General features: G+C 38.5%; 1 protein-coding gene and 1 long non-coding RNA gene across 3 annotated transcripts in view; both read right to left on the minus strand.

The window, feature by feature from the left end:
* Positions 1-23,592, minus strand: part of opcml (opioid binding protein/cell adhesion molecule-like) — a 401,362-nt gene that overhangs the window by 30,187 nt on the left and 347,583 nt on the right. The window lies entirely within an intron of this gene.
* LOC146509307 (uncharacterized) lies at positions 8,978-23,000 on the minus strand. Its single transcript, XR_014876336.1, has 2 exons — positions 13,648-23,000; positions 8,978-13,122 (listed from the first exon to the last, which is right to left on the minus strand). It is a non-coding gene; the product is annotated as an uncharacterized LOC146509307 (long non-coding RNA).

Here is a 23,592-nt window from a genome sequence, read left to right on the forward strand (position 1 = left end):
TACAAAAAAATTTTAACCATTAGGAAAAAAATTACAGATGTACCAATACATAACATTACAACTACTTTTCCGTACCATTTATATTTATTTCAAGTCTTTTTCACCAACTGATCTTTCTGAGTTAACTTCAGTGATTACCTCCTTGAAACCATCAACATGTCCTTTAGACCCCATTCCTACAAGACTGCTAAAAAAGTCATACCATTAATTAATGTTTCAACCTTAAAACATATGATCAATTCTCTCTGTTAATTGGCTATTTACTGATGGGCTTCAGGCTGGCAGTAGTTAAACTGTTTCTTAAAAAGCCATCACATGACCCAGCTGTCTTAAGTAATTATAAAAATCTTAAAAAAAGGAGTTGTAAAACAGCTAACTGATCATTTGAAGAGTCCTCTTTACACACTAGGGCTAGTTATTGAGTTCTACTGGGTTCCATGCTAGGACCAATTCTGTTATTTGCATGCTCACCTCAAGCAGTATCATTAAAAGGCAAAGCCTACATTTTTACTGCCATGCAGATGATGGTGACCCTTATTTATCAATGAAGCTAGATAACATACACTAATTAGTTAAATTAGAAAAATGTCTCATATTTAGACCTGGATGACCTCAAATTTTCTGCTTCTAAATGAACCGTTTGTGCAAACTTATAATTGGAACATATTTGTCTCCTCTCTCATAAAGAAACCCCACACTACTGAAATTTGTTATTATCAGGATATCCTAAAACCACCCTGAAAAATATTCAGTTTATCCAAAATGCAAGAGAAAGACAGAGAGCACATATTTCTCCTCCATTGGCTTCTCTTCATTGCCTGCCTGTTAAATCCAGAGTTGAATTTTAAATCCTGCTCTTCACATACCATGTCTTGAATAATAAGGCCCCATCTTATCTTAATGGCCATATAGTACCGTATCACCCCATTAGAGATCTTCCCTATCAGACTGTGGGCTTGTGGGTCCTAGAGTATTTAAAAGAATGGGAGGCAGAGCCTTCAGCTTTCAGGCCCCTCTTCTGTGGAATCAGCTTCTGGTTTAGATTTGGAGTCCTCCCTTAGTTATGATGCAATAAGTGTAGGCTGCTGGGTGATTCCCATAATGCACTGAGTGTTTCTTCTCCACTCACCTTTTTTACTCAGTATCTGTTTATACACTCTGGCTCGTTTCCACAGTGTGTCTTTGTAATGTCACGGCAGATGACTGCCCCTCCCTAAACCTGGTTCTGGTGGAGTTTTTCCTTCCCAAAACTTAAAAATAAAAATAATAGTGTGGTACATTTAAAAAAAAAAATAGAAAAAAATGTTAAACTTGGCAAAGAATGTGCAAAGTACAAATAACCAGAAAAAGCTCCTGGTTTCTCAGTTCAACACACATGGTTTTTAATGGCATAGGAATATGCCCATGCAAATGACCAGAGCTCTGAATTCCACTGACTCATATGGAAGCAAAAACAATGATCAATTTTTGTTACATGATGACAGTTATTTATAGGATGGATCCACACAGACAAAAGGAGGTGCTTTGTGGAAGTGCTTTTTGAAATGTAAGGAGAGAGATGACGTTCTCTTTGGCAGATTTTATTTGAAGTCTATTTTCAGATTTCACTGGAGAGCAGAGAGTCTGCATGCCCGCTACTGGTTAATAAAGAGATGAGCTAGACCCTAAATAAGCAGGCCAACTTGAGCACCACCTAGAAGGGCTACAAGAAAGCCTATGACTCAGTACTGAAGTGTTTCGCACTATATAAGGCTAATAGTACAGTGATTGAGAATATCTACCTTCATCAGGAACTCAATGCTACTATTTAAGACAACACTGAAGGCCAACTCCAAGGTGTGGCACAAGGCACCATGAAGTGCAGAATATACCAATAGGATGCACTGCCCTGCTGCTGCTTTAGATAAACTTCAACTCCCTTTGCCAGCTCATCACAATAACCAAACACAGATTCAGTAGAGCAACCATCAGTCACCTCCTGTACATAGATGATACCAAGCTGTACACCAGGCTGCCATCAAACAAATCTTACAAGTGGCTAGAAAATGCTGGCCTAAATAACAGCACAGAGGTTCTGATCACCCAGTTGAATTAAATTCAGTGTTATTTATATAGTGTCAAATCACAACAGCAATTGCCTCAAGGTGCTGTATATTTTAAGGTAAAACCCCAAACAATCAGATGACCCCCTTGGAGCAAGCACTTGGCAACAGCGGGAAGACAAAACTCACTTTTAACAGGAAGAAACCCCTGCAGAACCAGCATCAGGGAGGGGCAGCCATCTGCCGCGACCAGTTGGGGGTGAGGGGAGGAAGACAGGACAAAAAACACACTGTGGAAAAGAGCCATAGATTAATAATAACTAATGATTAATTGCTTGCAGTGTGATGTGTATGGCACACAGAGAGATAAAAAGATGAGTGAACAAGAGGAACTCATCCGAAAACTGCATCATGACAGCACAAGCGCAGGCTCTAAGCACCGGTTACTTGAAAGCACGAGTCCACCACAACAAAATGTGCATCTTGAACTTCTTAACTCAAAGCCAATGATTATTTTATTCAGACACAGAGATGACACCGTCTATTATGCCTCAGCCAACAGAAACTGAAATATGCATATTTTGGACATATGTTTACAAATAAAACATCCACATATAAAGTAAAATCACTGAACATCATATTCCAGTCAATCTACAATAAGTATTATTATTTTTTAATTTTATATCATTTTTGGGAAAATACACAGTCAAATTTAAAGTTATATTTAGCACATTGTATGGCAGTCCTTGTTTATGCAGAACAAGATCACTTCTAGATGCGAAAGAACTACATTTCTTGAAAAAAAAAACGCAAACAGGAATGCTTTTAGAGGTGGAATCATTTTTTTCCATCCTCATCTTTTCTGACCATTTTTTTTTTCAATTTTTTTTCCATTTAACTGAGGTCAGTGTCTCTACTGGCAGAATGAGGTGATACATGCATCCTAAAGCACAAATGCTACAATTCCTCCATGATGCCACATCCATTTATTGCCAGAAGGTTTGCTGCGTTTCCCAGCTTAGTCTCAAGAGTATGGAGGAAATTTCAGGAGACAGGGATTTACTCTATAGTGCTAGATTGGGCCATAGAAAATCCTTAACCCCTCAGGAGGACTCCTTCTTTGCGCTAAGAGGAAAAGAATGAGCATTGTCAGAGCCGTTCACAATAAACCCCATCAGGCCACCTGTTTCTCTGACCAAACAATCAGAAATGTCAAGAGGGTGGTCTGAAGGCCCAACATTCTCTAGCGAGTCCTGTGATCCCTGACTAGCACCATTGAGCCTGATTGGCATTTTCCATAGAATACCACAATTGGCAGGTCCACCACTGGTACCATGTGCTTTTCAAATATGACAGCAGGTTCATATGTGATAGAGGTGAAAGGGTCATGGAGAATGTTATGCTGCTTTTAACATCATTCAGCATGATTAGTTTCATGGTGGGTCAGTAATGGTCTGGGGAGGTGCATCACGATGCTCCCCCTCATGTGGTGAGAGGAAGGAAGGAGTTAATACCTCTCCACGAGCCCCCATGCTCGCCTGATCTCAATCTAATGGAGCACCTCTGGAACATTATGTTTCCATGTATCCAATGCTGCCAAGTTGCACCTTAAGACTGTCCAGAAACTCAGTGATGCCCTGGTCCAGATCTGAGAGGAAATCCCTCTCTCTGTAATATTTTTGAGCAGTGTACATTATTATTATTATTTCAAGGTGGTTGTGCTAACAGATATATATTTTTTGATGAGTAAAAGTTTATTCTTTACATATTTAATTTTGATTACTTGCAGACTAAGTAACTAGTAGTTGGTAGTTAAAGTTCGTGAGACTTACCATACAAATACAAACCTAGCTTCAATAGCCAAAGTAGTGGGAAAGTATTAAAAAATAAAGGTTTCTGGATTTTGCAAGGTCTCATGAACCTAATAGAAGTTTTCTAATTTTTTTAAAGGAATTAATGAAAGTAACTTAGAAATAATTTTTTGCATGGCTCCAAAGTCTTCTGTATGATATGATATGTTACAGAGAGGCATTTAACTAATTACAGCAAAGGGCTGTAGTCCAGCAGTTTAATAATAATAATAATAATAATGGATTGCATTTATATAGCGCTTTTCAGGGCCCTCAAAGCGCTTTACAATTCCATGCTTATTCATTCACTCTCATATTCACACACTGGTGGAGGCAAGCTACAGTTGTAGCCACAGCTGCCCTGGGGCGCACTGACAGAAGCGAGGCTGCCATATCGCGCCATCGGCCCCTCTGGCCATCACCAGTAGGCAGCAGGTGAAGTGTCTTGCCCAACGACACAACGGCCGAGACTGTCCGAGCCGGGGCTCAAACCGGCAACCTTCCGGTTACAAGACGAACTGCCAACTCTTTGAGCTACAATTGCCCCGTTTGGGCATATGACTTCCAAACTAGGTCCACAATTTTGACCAACTATCCAAATTGGATATCAATATTATGATTAACATTTTAACTTTGGACTGGGTAATTTTTTTGAACATAATGTGGATGTATATGACAGGTGGAGGGAATTCCCATGATTAATAAATATAGTAGGTTTTTATTTACAAATATCAACATTGTTGTTATCAACATGATACATATAAATATACAATCAAACACGATTTATTATTTGTTAGCCTACTGATTTATTCATGTGGCGTTTTTATTTGTTATTTCACAAATAAAAAGTTATTGTTATTTATTTTCCTGTTTTTCCGTTTATTTATTTCAATTAATCAACTTATTTGTTTGCAACCAGGCTAAAATGGTCTTTTATTAAAATATGTTGCAATATTAAAAACATTAAAAATCCACGTTCAAATATAAAATAATATTGGTTAGTATTTAGGAAAAGTTTAGACTTCCTTTTAAAAGCATTAAAATATCTTTAATATGTTTAAAAGAGCATTTGCATTATGTATAGTATGTATGGTTCATTTTTACAAGTATCCTGTTTTATTGTGAACACCTCATGAGTGTAAGAGGAAGTGAATGTGGTTGTGATCGGTATCTAGACTGAACGCAGTTGCAACAAAAAGTATTGCAAGAAAGTTTTGCAAGTGTGTATGTATGTACAGGACTGCTTGACAGCCTTTGTCGATAAGCACATTTTGCAAACTGCCTGTGAGAAGCTTAGAATATTTCCGCTCGAAATATGTGCACCTGCTCAATTTAGTTTTAGCATCAAAAAACCGCCAAGATGACCACCAACTACCACCAGCATTTCTTCACACATAACTGTTATGATCTAGTCCCATTTCAGAAGGTTGACATGCTGTTCCAGATCATTTTCCAATAACTTCATTCAGTTGTCTCAGCTGCAGATTACTGGAGATGTATACAGACATTTTTCTTTCTTATGCTTTAATTCATCACAATTTATCACTAGTCATTTTGTGAAACAGTTATATAAAAGAAATGTATTATTCATGTTTACACATATGCAATAAAGCAAAAAACCCCCCCCAAAAAAACAAACAACTTTGCGGTGCATTTGTATTATATTTTTCTTACTGACCAAAGTCTTTCAATGCGACAAAACATATAATTTCTTTCTTATTACCACAACCAATGACTTTTTAATCACAGCATACCAGCCTGAAGAATATTTTGTGTGCAGTCATCACATTGTCATTTCTCTTTTGGAAGAAAAACTCCTGCCATGAAAATTGCAATGAGTTTTTGAGCATAGAGTAGAGCACTTTTGATTTTAACTACAATATTTAAGGTCATACAATATAACTTTAACACATGCTGCAGTTTTGAAAACAAAAATCTCTGCTCTCATGAACTGCTAGCTCTGTTAAATCTTAAGAAATTCTGTGTGACAGAGGAAGGCGCAATTCCCAAGCCTGTGTTGCATCAGGCTGCTAATTGTACCTGATGGTAATTAAGAACATTCCACCAGTAAAGCATTCATGCACACCAACTCAGCTGCGCAACTCTGACATTTGACAAAGCCAGTGTGGCAATAGTAGTTACATGCACAAAATGAAAGAAACATGAGGTGAACTGGGAATACACATTGCATTCAAGCTTCATCAGCTGTGCGACTGTCTTTGTAATCTGTGAAGAAAAAATGAATGCAGCTAAGGATAATTTGGTAAGGATCTGATGTAAGGGTTTTAGTTGAAAAGATTTTAGGCAGCTCCTGTGAGAGATCACAAGCCATTAAACCGTTGCTTTAGGGACCACAGGGCCTGAATCTATTGAAAAGTTCATTAATGTTTTTGTTCCTTTGAAACCAACAGGAAAAGTTGTTGAAATATGCCCAGGGACATTACTATGCATATGGGCTGGACGAGAACAAAGAACTTTCAGGCTAAATTTGAGCAAGACATGTGAGAAGGCCACCGGATGGAAAGCGTGCATCCATGACTTCATGGATGCTTGATAAGTATTTACGCAAGCCACAGCACACAGATGATAAACAAGCCTCAGGACCATTATATCCACTCATAATGGCCCACAGAGGAATATCATTGCTTAATCACAACTTAGCCTCTGAGCTGAGCCTTTGACAGTGATGTCCTACCTGGATAAGTGACTGTCATCTGTTCTTCTGCAACCCATTCTGTGACAGCCACTTAGCATGCAGCATTTTTCATCTTTCTACAGATGTCCTGTCATCCATGTTGGGTTATAACACCCATACCTGTCAGACAGTCTGTCATAAATGCTTCACATAAGCAATGACAAGAGTCCTGCAATACGACTCTGAATTAAGTGTCTTATCAAGAAATAGCTGACCCATTGACAGAGCCCTGGCACACAGTTGGGGTTTAAAAAATGAAAGAGGTATCTGTGAAAAAATGCTAATGGAACATAAAACACTTTCTCCCCCTAAATTCCACCCGGGCAAGCACATAGCTCGACTGTGACAGAATGTAAACCTGACCCCATTTTTACAACCGACACAAAGTAAACCGTTTGTTTTTCTGTGAGTATTATTTCTTATGATTTCCAATATATGTCTGTTAAAAATTCATCCATCCATTTTAAAATATTGTAGAAACATTATAGAAATCAAAACATTTCTAAAATATATCTGCAGTTATGAGGAAGCGTTATTTCTATCACCCTTATGTTCATATTCATCCCTGACAGAAGAGCCACACTTTCAAGTTGTGGAAATGGTTTTTGTAAATTTGGGGTTTAGGAGTTTACATGAAAGAATCTCACAAAGCTTTAGGTTGAGAAAACTAAACCATTTATCTTTTATTCTTAAAGATTATGGAAACGCTTGGCTGATCTCCACAAAACATGGCAAGAAGGTGGCCCTTCTTTTCTTTGTGTTAATGAAAATGAGAATCAGCCACATATACACATCCACATGAAAAAATGCAAACTAAATGGGGATTTTCTCACCAAACCACAGACAGTTTCTAGAGAAGATGGTGTAGATACTGTATTCACAGGAGGAAAAACAGCGAGATCAGACAAGGCACACAGGCAGATAGATAAATAATTTGTTGATCAACTAAATTCGGACCTATATAGCATATTAAAGGCACTTAACTCAGCGTATGAACTTGAGTAATGTCTACACATAAAGAGCTAAGAAGGCAAAGAACCCATTCTAAATTGTAACTTTCAACACTGTGTTAGTGGCAGGCTATCCCAAAAATATGTAATCTCTTGCCATTTCTTTAGTTGAATTTATGAAAAATACCAAAGACAGTGTGTTTGCTAACAGCATAAAATAGTATGGTTTTTTTTTTTGTTTGTTTTGTTTTACCAGTAAGGTGTTTCCCAATGAACTGTTAGCTTAAAACTTGGCATATCTTGGCATACAGACCCTTTCCAAAATTAGAATATCATCATAATTCCATTCAAAATGTTAAACTTTCATAGATTATAGATTTAGGGCCCACAACTTAAATTATTTTAGCTGTTTATTTGTACACAATTTGGGCTTCCAGCTCATAAAACCCACGAAAACAGAAATTCAAAAATTTAGAATATTGTAAAGACATCAACATTTACTTATCAGTTTTTGCAGAAAAAAAAGAAAGAAATTAGGATCACATCAAATCAATCAAAATTCGGTACTTTCAAAATACCCAACCAAGGAATACTTGGTTGGGTATTCCTTTGCCTTAATCACTGCCTCAATGCGCCGTGGCATTGCCTGGCAGTTATGGAAGCCAAGATTTTCCCAGCCCTTGCATATAATAAATGCAACATTTCTTTGTTTCCGGTGTGGCATTTCATTCACTGGGTGGAAGTGCGGAGGACAAAGGACATGGAAGTATGACTGAAGTTCCCATAAATGAGAAGGGACTGTGGGTGGCGAGTCTGTAATTGAAAGACCACACCGTGTAAGAGCTTGCACGCAGCTGTTCTTTTCACAGACGGGGAAATATAAACAGTTATTGAAATAGTCTGTGAAAGATATATGGCTTCATCCATCCTCTTCTGTGGAACCAGCTTTCAGTTTGGATTCAGGAGACAGACACCCTCTCTTCTTTTAACGGCAATCTTAAAAGTAAAGATGGTTTTTGTTTCCTGTCTCTTTTGTTACCTTTTTCACGAAGCATAAAGTTAGGGCTGGATCAAGTGATCTGAATCTTCCCTTACTTACCCAGCAATAGCTCTAGGCTGCTTGGGATTCCCATGATGGATTTGAATGTTTATTCTTCAGTCACGTTTTTCACTCATAGGTGTTAATACACTTCTCTGAAATTATTAATTATTATTAATCTCTGACTCTCTTCCACAGCATTTCTTTGTCCTGTCTTTCTCCCCTAACCTCAGCACCAGATGGCTGCCCCACCCTGAGTCTGGTTTTGCTGGTGGGTTCTTCCTGTCACTAAAGCATGTTTTCTTTTTATTATTGTAGGGTCTTTACCTTAGAATATAAAGCCCCCTGAGGCAACTATTGTTTGGTGCTATATGAATAAAATTTAATTGAAATTAAATTAAATTTGTGTGTCCAGGGTTGCAGCACCTGTCATTTATAAACATTGAAAGATGCCAAAGAATAAGATATTAAATAGGTACAAAGAGAAACATTTAAAAAATCTAAAAAAGAACAGAAAAGAAACTGAGTTGCTACCTGCCACTCATACAGCGTTTATGGTGCTAACTACTGGGTGCAAGATGCTAGCAGGCAGAGCATACATGGACACACGAATATCTATGCCAAGTATGAGTATGAATGTGTTCTAAATGGGTTGTTTTATATGTTTGCTAAATATGGAATGGAGAAACAACAATGTCATTGAGAGCACTCCATTAAAATATTGTTATTGAAAATATGGGGAAATACTTTGCATATAAGTCAGCAACTCACAAAACAGTACTAATATGGATGAAAATTAACTTTCTACTTTTACTTTGTCTCATTAAGACTATTTATGCAGCTCAGGACATGTGGAAATATGTGGGAGTCAAGCAGGTGCTATCGTTATTATCTTTATGACTGACCAAAAAGGGCAACCTTGTCACAGCGTCTTAATTTCATATTGAAACAAAGTACTTTTGGTCTGCAACTTTCATTGCTATGCATTCTTCTCATGTTTGACTTTGCTGAAACATTCAATAAATAGCTTGAAAAACAGAAGTTATCTCTCTGGTGTGAACAGCAGTGTGCTGTGCACAAATTGTAAAAAGCAGTAAACTCCGTGTGCTCTCATTTGTGCTGGTTTTTGTTGCATTTATGGCGCTGCATATGTATGTTATCTCTATATGTGCTAGTAAGCGAGGTAAAACAGCAGCTTTAAGTCATTCTTCTCCATATTCCTCCTTCCACATCACACTGGTGCCAGCAACAGCAGGATCATTTTTCTATCTATCCCATGCACCTTTGATGGGCCACATTAACTAGCCTTCAGGTGCTGTTTACTTCACTTGAAGCCTCCCCAGCACCACCTTCCTCAGTATGTTGTTTAATTCCTGGGCATTCTCCTATCCACTCTGTGTTTGTTCATTTCAAATGCATGACCTTTCCTGAGAACAATGATTAATCAATAGGTGTTTTCCCTCATCAAGGGCTTTCAAATTAAAGCAGCTGAGTAAATTAAAAGCCTTTCAAACCTGAAGTTATGGAGTGCAAGTGCTGTAAGTCAGACTTGGAAAAACAATCATCAGAGGCCTTTATAGTAAATTCTTCTGCAAGGAACATCTAAATAGGTTCCAAATGATTTATTAGCATTCATGGCATATTCTGGGAGAGCTGCTGTATGTACGACAGTCAATCACAGCTTTCATGGCTGGGTTATATCAGAAAAAAATAGTTAATTTGACAACCAGGAAATGAAAAGTCTTTATAATTGTTCTAAATGGCCAAATGACAACGCTAAGTACTTGCTGTCACAGCGATGAAAACAGACTATATTTTTGTTTCAGTATAAGAATACCAGTACATAAAAGGTTAACAGAATTTCGAGAAATTCTGAATGCTTTATTTTTTATAATTTGTTTTTAATTTGCAGATAAATAGAAAAAATAACAAAGAAAGATGACAAACAAAAATAATTGCAGCAAACGTGTCAAATTCAGGGCACGTTATTACTGACCTAAGTAAAGCAGATAATAGATTATCAGCCTTAACAAGAAAATGATCAAAACATAAAAATCAATCAAAATATTTAAAAGATCCATGTGAGGTTTGTGTGATGATCATAGATAAAATAAAAGGTTTGAGTGGGCCACAGGAGAAATAAATGTTGTTAGCTCCTTATATACCCTTAACCTTTAAATTATTGGTGGCAGAAAATGAGAAAATGTTCTCTTTTGAAGAATATCTGCAAAGACAGTCCATACAGCAATTTAAGGTCAAAAGCTGCTTTCTGATGACTGTGTTTAATATCACCACTCCATATTTCAATTTGAGAACAACATACAGCTGGAGGTCATCCTTCATGGAGTTAAAGTCTTTTACGATTCAAAACTAACAAAACAAATGCTCTTTAATTCTAGGGTGTTTTGCTATTTTGTCTATACAAAATTCAAAATTAAATGTATACATCTAATTTTTTTCTTTTATTGCATAGATTTTTAAAAAACGACACATAGATATTTCTTTTATTAGCTTGTTGTTGGTTTCTCAGTCGATTTCACATTTCTGTCATCATATCTAGTTTCCCTTAGTGCAAGAGTAAAACTGCAACGGTTGCATCCATTTTTATTGTGCATTTTTATTGTGGTATACATATGTGCCTAATCAAAATACAAACGGTACTACTAAGTATTACCAAACACAGAGCTAGGACTACTCAGACTAAATATTATACAGACTGAGACAGAGAGAGAAACACTGAAAGAACAACCACAAAAAAAAACAAAACACATGAACCAAAACACATGATTACTAACTGAAATATATTAATTATATTAATATTATATATCAAACTGAAACTGCATGTCATTATGGTAAATGGTAAATGGCCTGTATTTATATAGCGCTTTACTAGTCCCTAAGGACCCCAAAGTGCTTTACATATCCAATCATCCACCCTTTCACACACTGGTGAGGGCAAGCTACATTGTAGCCACAGCCGCCCTGGGGCGCACTGACAGAGGCGAGGCTGCCGGACACTGGCGCCACCGGGCCCTCTGACCACCACCAGTAGGCAACGGGTGAAGTGTCTTGCCCAAGGACACAACGACTGAGACTGTCGGAGCCGGGGCTCGAACCGGCAACCTTCCGATTACAAGACGAACTCCCAACTCTTGAGCCACGATCGCCCCCAGAGCCACAATCGCCCCCAGACTACAATATTACTACAATATTCAAAACTGCAGCTTATTTTTCCATCAGCTGTACTTCTTGAAAATAATCAGAAAGTCTGCCTGGACACACACACACGCACACCACAAAAAAAAAACAAGAGCTGTGGTCCGGTAGAGGTGTGAGACCTGTAATTTTAACGTGTATCAAATTGTTACTTGTGAAAGCACACTTCTTTAGTACATAATGCAAACTATACATTTGGACTTGTTTATGCGTCACAACAAAATGACAAGGCAGTAGTAAACAGAAAGACGCTATAAAAGGCACAACATAGCAAAACAGGAACAGAAGGGCATTCTCCGAGTTCTAAAGCTGAAAGAGTATGCAGAGAGCTGGTTAAAAACATTCATCAGACACTATGACTAGTTTTCATAAAGAACCTTGTATTCTTCTTTTCTTAATGACATGCATTCCCTGGCAGGTCTAAGGAGCTTAGACTTAGACTACGATGACCTGGATGACTGAGAACCTTCAAAGATATCCTTGGTTGGGTTTTCATGGTTTGCAGCTGCCCCAGTTCAGTGAGCAGAAGAAGAAAACCTCAAGTTATTTTGGTTGCCTATTCTTTGGTTGCAGGAAGGTTCCTATTGGAGAACTAAAATACCCATGGGTTACTCCAGTGAGACAAATTTTGAAGAAGCTGTATCATAAGCAACCCGTTTTCCCATGCCATGGAGCTCCCAGTACAGTTTTTGTGCTGATGGTAATATCAGAAGAGGTTTGGAACTCTGCAGTTATACTTTTATACACCAAATGTACCCTGCTCTGGAACTTTACAGTTTATCACACTATGGCTGAGTTGCTGTGGTTCATAAATGCTTCCACTTTATAGTAACACTACTAAAATGAATGGTGGTGGAACACCTGCTTAATGTAGTAAGGCTAGTCCTTTAGACTGGATAAGAGAAGAGTAAAATAAGTTTGAGGGAATTGAGTTTTTAACAGCCGGCAGGTTTATTACAATGTTACAATGGTGCAATAAACCAATGTAAAGAACAAGAAAATTATACCGAAGATCGACAGAGAAGAGCTCTCTTTTGAAAATAACAACAAAATAAAATAAAATGAGTAGTCTCTTTAGACCTGACTGCTGATGAGAAGGATATTGGGAGTTCAATAGTTTGCAGAGAAACGATCCGTATGGAGGAAGCAGGTTTTGCTCTTGCTTATCTGAAATCCTGCGATTTGAAGTAATTCAGACTGTAGCTCTACTCCTGCATCCAGAACAGTTGGCCACACTGCTTTTGGATTCGTCAAGAGTTTTCACAGGGTCTGGCTCGCCATCCATATCCAGAACCACTTCAGAATCAGATCCAGGATCACAAAAAACAGTCTGCACATACAGTACAAAGCAATGAGCGAAATAGTTCTTAACAGTTTTTCTAAATAAAATGAGATCTCATAAAGTTTTCAAAATCAACTACACTGTTGTTTTAACATTGTTCTGTCTCCATGAATTCAATCTGTACTGCTTTACAGCATTTCAATCAATTGTATTTATATACCCCTTTTTAAGGCATATGTAATCACATCATGAACTGTTTGTAACGTAACTAGTTTTAAATAACGTATTTACAAGAATCAACCCATAACTGAAATGACAAAGTGCAGAAAAAGCACTGAACAACATTTATGGCTAAAAGAAAAGTGTATCCTGCATTAGTTTTGCGCATTTGTGAAGATGCCCAATCAAATAGACAATAAAATAAAATACGACACTCCATTTCACACACAATTCAAGTACTCCGACTGGCTTTAGCTTTTTTTTAGACAATACAGAATTTTCACTGTTGCAGTAGTTACCACATAAAAAATGAGCATAGGTTTTCCTACTAACTTATCATTTTTAGTAACTCACCGGAGTTCTCAAGAACAAACACGCGCTCTGCCTGGTTTTGGTCGAGCGTAAAACACATAAAGGCCTCTGAAAAGTACATAACTCTAAGTTAGAGACTGTTAAAGGTACTTTTTAACACTTATTTTATATCAAAAGACCCACTGTGTAGCTCGTTCATTGCTCTCAGTGTCTTACTCCGTTTTGTCTAGCTTAATGCAGCAGCGTGCTTATGTTGCATTCACTAAACTACGGAAAATCAAAGTGTGTTCAAGGGGAGTCGGAAATAATAATACAAAGGCAAAAAATAATAGTAACCATGTCTATAGGGGTTTCACCCTCCCCCTTTGAATAAACATATAGTGGTTACAGTGGAATATATAGGAGGGAAAGAAATAAAAAAAGGACTTGTTGCAATAGAGGCAACCTATTAGAGTACAGTGCTTGAATTTAAAAAGCTTCTAAGAATGAGCCATTCTTTAACAAATGTTTAATATACCTGTGGCAATGGGACTGAAACACCTGAATAACAGCCCAGTTGTAGAAACTTTTGAAATAACAATTGAAATAATAAGATATCTTGAAGTATATTGGGTGTGTGAGTAGAAAGAGATTATTTTATCATAACAAAAATCTTTTATATTAAGAGGTCTGTTACAGATGGCTCTATTTGACGATCAAAGAGAAAAGGGCCACTTCAGTCACACTCATGAGCATCAGTGCCTTCATATACTAAATGTTTTTAAGATTTTGTTGCATCACTACAAGTATATCTCTTTCACAGATTAAATACAAATAAAAAATTTGAGCATATTTAATCATATGCAGCAGAGCTTTTTACACAAATGCATAAATATACTAATAAATCTGTTAAATAAGCTTTTGTAAGTAAACTGTAAAGCTGTTTTTGTTTCTCAGTGAAAGGTCTTTAAAATCTAAGCAGCTCCTTCAAATGAATTAAAGTACCCCCCCCCCCCCCCCCCCCCGTGCATTTAAAAATCTTCTATAACACAGTTATTTCAACAATTAATTATGTTAATATGTGGCAATTAATTAAGAGACATGATTCCTCTTAACCTTCAGTCACAATATTAGATGAGGTGAACTAAGCCCTCCTTTTTACACTAGAAAGGGAAACAGGTGTGTGTGCAAATGTCTACTTACGATGTGTTATTAATGTTATTTAGTTTCAAGGACGGATTTACTCACACTGCTTTCATGATTAATGGAGTACAGAAGTGCAAAAGCCATTCACTCAGAAGAGTCTGCACCTGTCTGATGCTTTCGCAAGGCTTTTATGTACGAAATGCTTTGGATAACACATAGCTAACAGAAAACTCACAGCTCCTTGGTGAACTAATTTTTCTGTTAGCCCCCTATGCCCTCCGATCCCTTTTCAGCACTTTCCCCCCCTCTGTCTCACTGATGGACTCACTGTAGACCTTTTCCATTTTTACTAACCCTTGCCCATTTTTGAATACATTGCACTTCTTTCTCACAGCCTTTTACGCCTTGTGTGGGTGGCTGGGTGAAACTGAACATTTGAGTGAGCCCTCCAGGTCCTCAGCAAAGCACACACATACACAAACACCTACATCAGCACGCTGTACTCACACTACTTTTGCCACCTCTAATAGCCAAACAACACTTCATACTCCCACACTGTGATTTTTAGAAGTGCTTTTGCCCAATAAATTTGAAAAGAAAGCTTTCCTGGAGACTTCCCAGAAGTGTACAGGCCACAGAACAGGTTACTAGGAAGTGCTTCTTTTAATATTATATACTTTATTTGCACAAGACAGTGCTGTGCCTGTGCCTGAATGGCTGGCTAATAATCAGCAGCTCCAGACACATTCCCAAAGCTCGTCTGATTCATTCTAATTGGCTGATAGCACCAATGATCCCTACATAGACGTGGAATCCTTCTGTATAACAAATACTTATTATTACTGTGGAGTAATAAAACTTGTAAGCCTGGAACTGGCTTAACAAGTAAGTGAATAGTATTCAGTGTTATTGCAAATAGTTCTCAGGAAGGTATTAAGGGGAAATTCAATTTCTTGGTCTCACGTTATATACATATTAATGCTTGGGATGCTGTCTGCCTCAAAGCCTGAGTTGTCTCACAAAAAGCTTAGTTTAAAAGGAAAACATAATAATCTAGCAACACTTAAAATTGATTGCAAACTTTCATTGTTTTTAGACATTTTATCCTTGGTGCTGAGGGGTAAAGACACACTGTGATCCTATACATAAAGGTGAACAAAAAGCTTCCACTGGTCGCATATTTTGTCCTGAGATAGAAAGTGGCCCTCAAATGTGTTATACATTAAGCCTTTCTTCTTGTGTGCATCTTTTATGCTGGTAATTTGTAGAGGAAACACAGCTTCAAATGAAATACTTGATTTTATTAAGTCCTTGTCCTCTATCTGAAGCCTGTGCAGTATGATAAAAATGAGAAGTTACCAAGCAAATAATAATTTAAATGTCTTATTTGTAATAGCAGCAGTGCCATGGGAGATATGTTTGGACATATTAGGGCTGTCTGTCATAGAAAATCTCCAAAAAATTAATGTCAGGATGTCTGAATGTGAGTAGTTGTTGGGTTTTTACTTCTGGTTGTATTTTCTGACTAACAGAACACATATCTGGTGTGAGAATTATGGGACAGCGTTACTCTTTTTTTTTTCTCTGCTCACCAACCAGTTGCAGTAGATGGCTGCTCATACCTTAGCCTGATTCTCTCAGAGGTTTCTTCCTTTTAAAAGGGAGTTTTTCCTTTCCACTATTGGCAAATTCTTGCTCACAGGGAGTCATGTGATTATTGGGGTTTCTTTAGAATATTGAAGAGCTGTTATCTTACAATACTGAGGTGACTGTTGTTGTGAAATGATGCTATATAAATAAAACTGAATTAACTTAACTTAAATTGAATTAAATCAAATTTATGCAGTGCCTCCGAGCAAGAATGTCCGTGTACTGAATGTACTTGTTGGCCGGTGCCTTTCTGCATAGGTTTATGTTCTGTTGTTTAGTGTCGCGGGGTCCACTCCTAAACTTCTCCCGAACAAATGCAGGCGTAGTCAGGAAGCGTTCAGTGTGTGTACTTTATTCTGCTGGTCTCTCATGTGTACAAAAGATTATTTACAAAGAAAATAAACAACTAACTTAATTCAAAACAAAACCAAAAAATGTGTACAGAATGTATGAGCCAGCTTACATGTTACCCTCACTGTAGCATCTCACAGACTGCCCTCGGTAGGCCCCAGTGGCCTTCCTCTATATCCTATTGCCCCTCCCACTAGGCAAAATAGTTATCCCTCCATCATTTCTTTCACAAAACACTCTTTTTTTCCTTTTTTTATTTCTACAATAATTCACAAATACATTAATGGCCACTTTCAGGCAGCCTACAGTGTTTCATAATAAAAGAAAACCCAAACAAAAAATAATGCAGTTCATGTGACCCTCCAAGCGTGCATGAATCCACTATTTAACCACGAAACACCATACCATCGGCTTGCCCAACTGCTCGTGTAATCACCGATCACGTGGAGTCTACGCAACCGGCATTTTATTCAAGGTAAGGGACAAAATATGTTGGCTGCTACTGCTCAAAATATAGCTCTCACCCCTTCCCGTTTATCTGCCCAGTCAACTAAAAGAAGCGTAGCCACAGTAACCCAGGGTGACAGTAACCCAGTGACAAAGTTACACCATCCCAGGCCGCAGACAACTGACCTGGGCGCACACACGCACAACCACCATTAGATTCTACACTTGTCACGCCACACAGGCAGAGGAAGAACATGCAAAGGATACGCTCCCACTCTCCTTTATGATTTGAGAGGAGATAATGCCATCCTACAACCTACAGCAACAGACCATTCAACTATTCATCCAACTATACTGTTGTTCCTAGGATCTGCTGGAGCCACTCGCCTACCATGGGGGTTACTGCACCGAGTGCTCCAATTACCACTGGGATCACTATTACCTTCACCCTCCACATCTTCTCAAGCTCTTCTCTGAACTCTTGGTACTTCTCCAGCTTCTCGTGTCCCTTCTTCCTAATTGTTACAGCCCTAGCAAGGCCTGAAACTGCCCTTGTGTGGGTGTGGTGTTCTCTCTCCACCTCCTCCTCTCTTGCTACACCCCTCTGTCCCTTTCTCACTCTTCTCTCTCCCCAGGACTCAGCTGCTGTTCATTGGCCTTGTTTAACACCTGGGCCCAGTCAGCAATCACCTCTCTGAGGTCATATAAGCTGGGGATGAACTGGATGTGGGAGGGTGATTTCTCTGGTGTTTCTTGATTGTGTTTTAGGTGTCAAAAGAGGTCCTGTGGCGTGGAGTTGTAGGCGCAGTGGGGAGAGTAGCTGCTTCATGTGAGTAGTGTGGGCTTGTGGGCCTCAACAGCAGCAGCAGTGGAACTTGCTGCGGCTAGTGACAGGGAGGGGCCCCCGGAGGTGCCTCCTCGTGTGTAGTTTATTTTGTTTGGTTGTTGTGTTCTTTGTTGTTGAGACCTTTAATAATAATAAAAACTATTTTATAAACACCTCTGTCTGTTTTCCTTTCATTCCGTTCTGGACCCATTTGTTACCAGTCCCCACACACGGCCCTAGACCTTCATCATGGGGGTTCATCCGGGATATGAATGGAAGGAACAGTGATTAAGTTTTGGTGTGTTGCTTGCCGGTCGCTTGTTTAGTTGTATTGTATCTGCTTCACTCTCTCCAGTTAGCACAGGGGAGTGCCTAGCTCAGCGTAAGCTCCTCTTACAGACACTCATTTTTTATTTTGCTTTTTATATTTCTGGAGTAATCCCGGGTGGGAATTAGTTCCCTGTCGGGGGTAGGCTTGCCAGTGCTTTGTGCACCTGATGCTTAGCCTTTAAAGCTGCCTCGAGCCTGGTACACTCCAGAAACTAAGTAGGATAACATTTTAGTAGGTAGGTCTGGGGAGAGGGTTGGTGGCATGTTCCCTCTCCCTCTAAGCTGCGTGTGTATCTGCATTGCGCACAAAAAAAAATGTAACCTGAATTGAAATTTTAATTAATTCTGTTTTGCAGTGTTAGTCAGTAAGTGACTGGCTGCTCTCGTATGGGATTAGAACGATGCCACCTTATCCCATAGTCTAGCCATTAATGCGATTCACATTCGTATATACGCAGCTAATCAACGTCGTTGACAGGCTATGACAGTGCCTTATGTGCCGACACCAGTGTTTTAGCTAGCAAAGCGGCGTGGCTGCTGTGGAGTGAAGCCACGTTAATGACGACATGTACAACTATTGGAGATGTGAGCAGGACAGACGGAAGAAGTGTGGACTTTATACCAGTTTTTAAATTGTGTTGATAGGCCACGTAAAACCAGAGTTATGATAAAAATATACTATATACTATACTATATCGTTGTTTATATTTACTGCGGGAAGAAATGGTAAAAACAGCGTTTTATAAGGAAAACGCTCGAAAGCGCTCTCCGCCTGTGAGCAAAACCAAAACCAAAAAAACCCCACCCTTTCTTATTGGTTGAAAAATGTACCATGTCGACCAATCACAAAATGATATGGCAACATGGCATTTAGTTGTTTAGGAAGGGAGGAAGTTTTAGGAGTGACGGCGGTGTTTTGAGATGTGAGAGATTTGCGACATTTAGCGCATGTGAGAGATTTGCAACGTTGTGTTGTTAGTGTGTAGTGTGGTCAATAGTTTTGTTGTGTGTGTCAGAAGAATAAGGCGACTACTGAATGTTACTGGTGTTACAGGAGTGATACATCTCCTGTTGTCAGGCCTGCAGGTATCAGGCTGTTGTTGGACAGAAATTATTTTTGGAGTGGCACAAATAATTTGTGTGGCATCAAATTTGATGCAGAACAGCTGATTGTTCTGTGTATTGTTCTCTGCGTAAAGCTCAGATAAAGCCGCTCTTTAGTCTGGCTTGGTGGAGAAAGGAATAGTGGCCTCGCCAGTGTCTGCCAGTCCACCTGAGCATGGTGTATTGTCCCAGCGTGTTCCTCGGGTGCCAGATCAAGCTGTAGCTCCATCAGTGTCTACACCTGTTGCTCAAGGGCTGCCTGAGGACAGGCCTCACTTTGAACCATTCTCCATAGAGTCATCAGTAGGTTCAAAGCAGGATGCTAGGTTCCGTGTATGCCTGGCTCATCTCCAGCTTGAAAGGGAGGATCGGGAGAGGGAGTTCCAGCTAAAGAAGGAGTTGGAGCTTAGGCGTTTAGAGGCAGAGCTTGCCAGGGCCATGGAGGTTGAATTGAAAAAGGTAAAGGCGGAGACAATTATCAAGTTGCGACAGGCTTCCCTTCCTGCGACTGCCTCCATTCGGCAGGCAGAGGCACCGTTTGATGTAGGGAAAAACAGTCGTCTGGTTTCAGTGTTCCGCGACACTGAGGTTGACAGTTGCTTCGAGTCATTTGAGCGAATAGCCACAGCCTTGCACTGGCCACAGGATGCATGGGCCATCCTGCTGCAATGAACTGTCTGATGTGTTTGCCCTCATCCATAAAACCAGTGTCATTAAGCATGACCAATGTGCCAGCTGTGCAGTACCCAAAGAGTGAGGCACTTGTGTCCTGTCCCAAGGTGAAAAGAAAGTGTTTCTTCTGTTTCAGGTGTGGCCATTTGATAGCAAATTGTGAGGCCTACAAGAGAGAGTAGCTGCTTCATGTGAGCAGTGTGGGCTTGTGGGCCTCAACAGCAGCAGCAGTGGAACTTGCTGGGCCCAGTCACAAGGAGGGCTTGTGGGCCCCCGGAAGTGCCTCCTCGTGGTGTGTAGTTTTTTTTTTTTGGTTGGTTGTTGTGTTCTTTGTTGTTGCGACCTTTTTCTTTTTCTAGTGTTATTGGAAAAACGACATTGCCGGCTCTTTATGTTAAGATTATCTATAATAAAGACTATTTTATTTACCAAACACCTCTGCCTGTTTTCCTTTCATTCCGTTCTGGACCCATTTGTTACCAGTCCCCACACACACCCCTAGACCTTCATCGTGGGGCTGTAACACTAATGTTGCTGTCATTTGGTATTGCAACGTCTATCACTACGACAGTAGTGATACTAGTGAGTCCTGGAGAGTCCTCTTCCCACACTAAGGTTAATTATTGAGTTCCACAGGGTTCAGTGCTACAACAAATTCTGTTTACATTACAAAAGCTTCCTTCAAGGAAGTGTGTTAATAGACCTCTCTGTATTGAATCATATCTGTTATTAATCTCTGGCTCTCTTCCACAGCATGTCTTTGATCCTGTCTTCCTTCTCGCACCCCAACCAGCAGCAGATGGCCTGTTAAAATGGAGTTTTTCCTTTCCACTGTTGCCAGATTGCCCACTCATAACAGGGTCATATGATTGTTGGGTTTTTCTCTGTATGTAATATTGTAGGTTCTACCTTACAATGTAAAGCGCTTTGATGCAACTGTTGTTGTGATTTGGTGCTGTATAAATAAAAGTGAATTGAATTGTATGTTTTTAGGCTAAAAAGAATAAACTGACAGAGTAAAAAAGAGAGAGTATGTTTATTATTATTATTTATTTTTTCTTCTTCTTATTATCTTCTTATTATTAGCATCAACAACAACAACAACAACAACAATAATAATAATAATTATTATTATTATTATTTATTTTATTTTTTTTGTTAAAAAAATTATTATAATAATATTAAGATGGAAAAGCAGAGGAAGAAGAAGAAATAATGCCGCACTGCCAAAGAGGATTTTACATTACCATGATGACCTACTATCTTTTGAAAACCTTTACAAGGTCAGGGTTTTTGTCTGTCATGGCAAAAGCTAAGAAAATAAATATTCATATGTCCGTTTGAATGGAATCACTACAGAAATGATGTTCCCTGCTATTTCAAATGTTTATTGGACTTATAAAGGATGAAAAACTTGCTGGTATTTTTATCCATACCAAAATGAAAACATTGCCTCTAAATATATTTTCTGTGATGACTTCTATAAGTAGTAAAATTGGGATGGCTGAGCTTCTGAGACTAGAATCATGATCTACAATGAGAATCACAATTATCCTTACAAATGATAGATTATGAGTAGTGCATGTAATGTTGCATAGACAGAAAACCTTGTTTTGTTGACAAAAAAAGTTCTACCTCAAGGCTGCATTGCCATAATTATGTCATATTCACACTTTTGTCAAGTTTATGTTTTAAAATGTATTTATTTACTAAGAACTTTAAAATGCAGATAATATGCAAAGTTGAGATCACCCAATTAAAAAAAAAAACTTGGTAGCTGGTTTTAGACCATTCATATGTTTCATTTATGTACACAAAATCCACAAATCCTTAAAGTACACCACTAAAGTACACTAATACTGAAGGATTATTGTTTCAAAACTTCATACATTTTCATATCATACATATAAATATTTTTAAAAATTTATATATTATTTTAAATGTGAGATAAGACATTTAACACACTGTGTGATAGGCAGATATAGTTCATTCAATAAACTTCACATTTGTGTCTGTGTCTGTTAGTACTGATGCAGATTTAATTTAATTAAGCTGTGAATAATGAATTACGGGAGGGATGTCAAGAACACAGCAGTGTGTTTGTCTGCTGATTTCTGTCAGATTTGCTCTGTTTTTCAGTCAGAATTTAAGCTGCTTATTCTCTCAGACAATCATCCGTTGCCTGTACTGGACACGTGCTTTTTTTTACATGTAATTCAGCACCTATATATGGTTTTGTTATGTTCCATGACTGCTTGTTACTATAATCAGTTAGAGCCCTTTTTGGAGTTCGTCAGAGTATTTATCTAAACGTCATTAGTGAAATTGTTCCATTTGCTTGAATTCTCTGTTTACTTCATTTGGATATATTCTTATATTCACTCCATTAACTGAAAAGAGTTGCCTTCAAATAGTCCTTTGTTCCCAATGATTGCATTAAGCAAAATGGCTCTCTTTGCTTCAGGCCTGCAAATAACTGATTGTGTATAGCCACATGTCTGGAAAAAAAACAAAAACAAAAAAAACATGTAGGCTACCAGGCTTTTGTCATTTGCAGCGCAAGGCAGTGTACACCAGTATATGCACAATATGCATCAAAATCGCTAACCACCAGTAGAAAGTTTCTGTTTGGTCATTTTTGACAAACCCTTTATTACCTTTTACATGCTTTTGCAATAGGGACAAAGAAAGTTGAAGACAGTTCTTTACACACTGTGTGGGAATTGGTTTCCTTTTCCGTTATCCTTTTTTAGAAACAGGTGGGCGGATATATATATACTGGTGCATTTTACCATCAGTAGGAGGGTGGGTTATGTGGGGGGTGGGGGGGGGTTGTTATATTAACAGGAGATAACCTGAATGAAAAACAGAGAAATTACATATTTTAAAAAAAAATTAAAACTAATGCTGAACACAACAAACATAACTCTATTGTGTGCCACCAATGTACATATTTTTTTCTTGTTGCTCCAACAGGGTTTTTTTTTTTCAGTGTGGGAGGCATCTGTGAAATGTTTCTGAATGATCTTCTTACTTTTAATCTTTTCCTATGAAAAAGCACCTTTTCCTTCTCCCAATGATAACCGCATCACCAGTTTCAGCAGGGAATGTCTGAGAGTTGTTCATATTGGAAGGCGACAGCACTGCAAATAGCATGTCATTCATTTCTGCTGTATAACACTCTGAATGGCACTCATCAGGAGACTAATCACAAGTTGACAACATCTGTCCGTGCTGCTGTGGTTCTGTCAAAAGTGCTCAGCACTGCCAGTTTTTCAAATAATTGTCCCTCAGGTGTCATGTAAGCTTTTTTTCACTTGCAATTTACTTGTCATCTCTCAAAAACTGAAATTCTTAAAAAAAGAAGAAGAAAGAAATGAGAACTAGAACTACAAAAGCCAGCTCTGTGAGAGGAAAACTACTTTTGTAAAACTTGGCAAATAAATATATGCAAGACTAGAGACCCAATGAAATCTAATTTT

This window comes from Neolamprologus multifasciatus, chromosome 10 (genome assembly GCF_963576455.1).
Source record: "Neolamprologus multifasciatus chromosome 10, fNeoMul1.2, whole genome shotgun sequence".
Taxonomy (NCBI): domain Eukaryota; kingdom Metazoa; phylum Chordata; class Actinopteri; order Cichliformes; family Cichlidae; genus Neolamprologus; species Neolamprologus multifasciatus.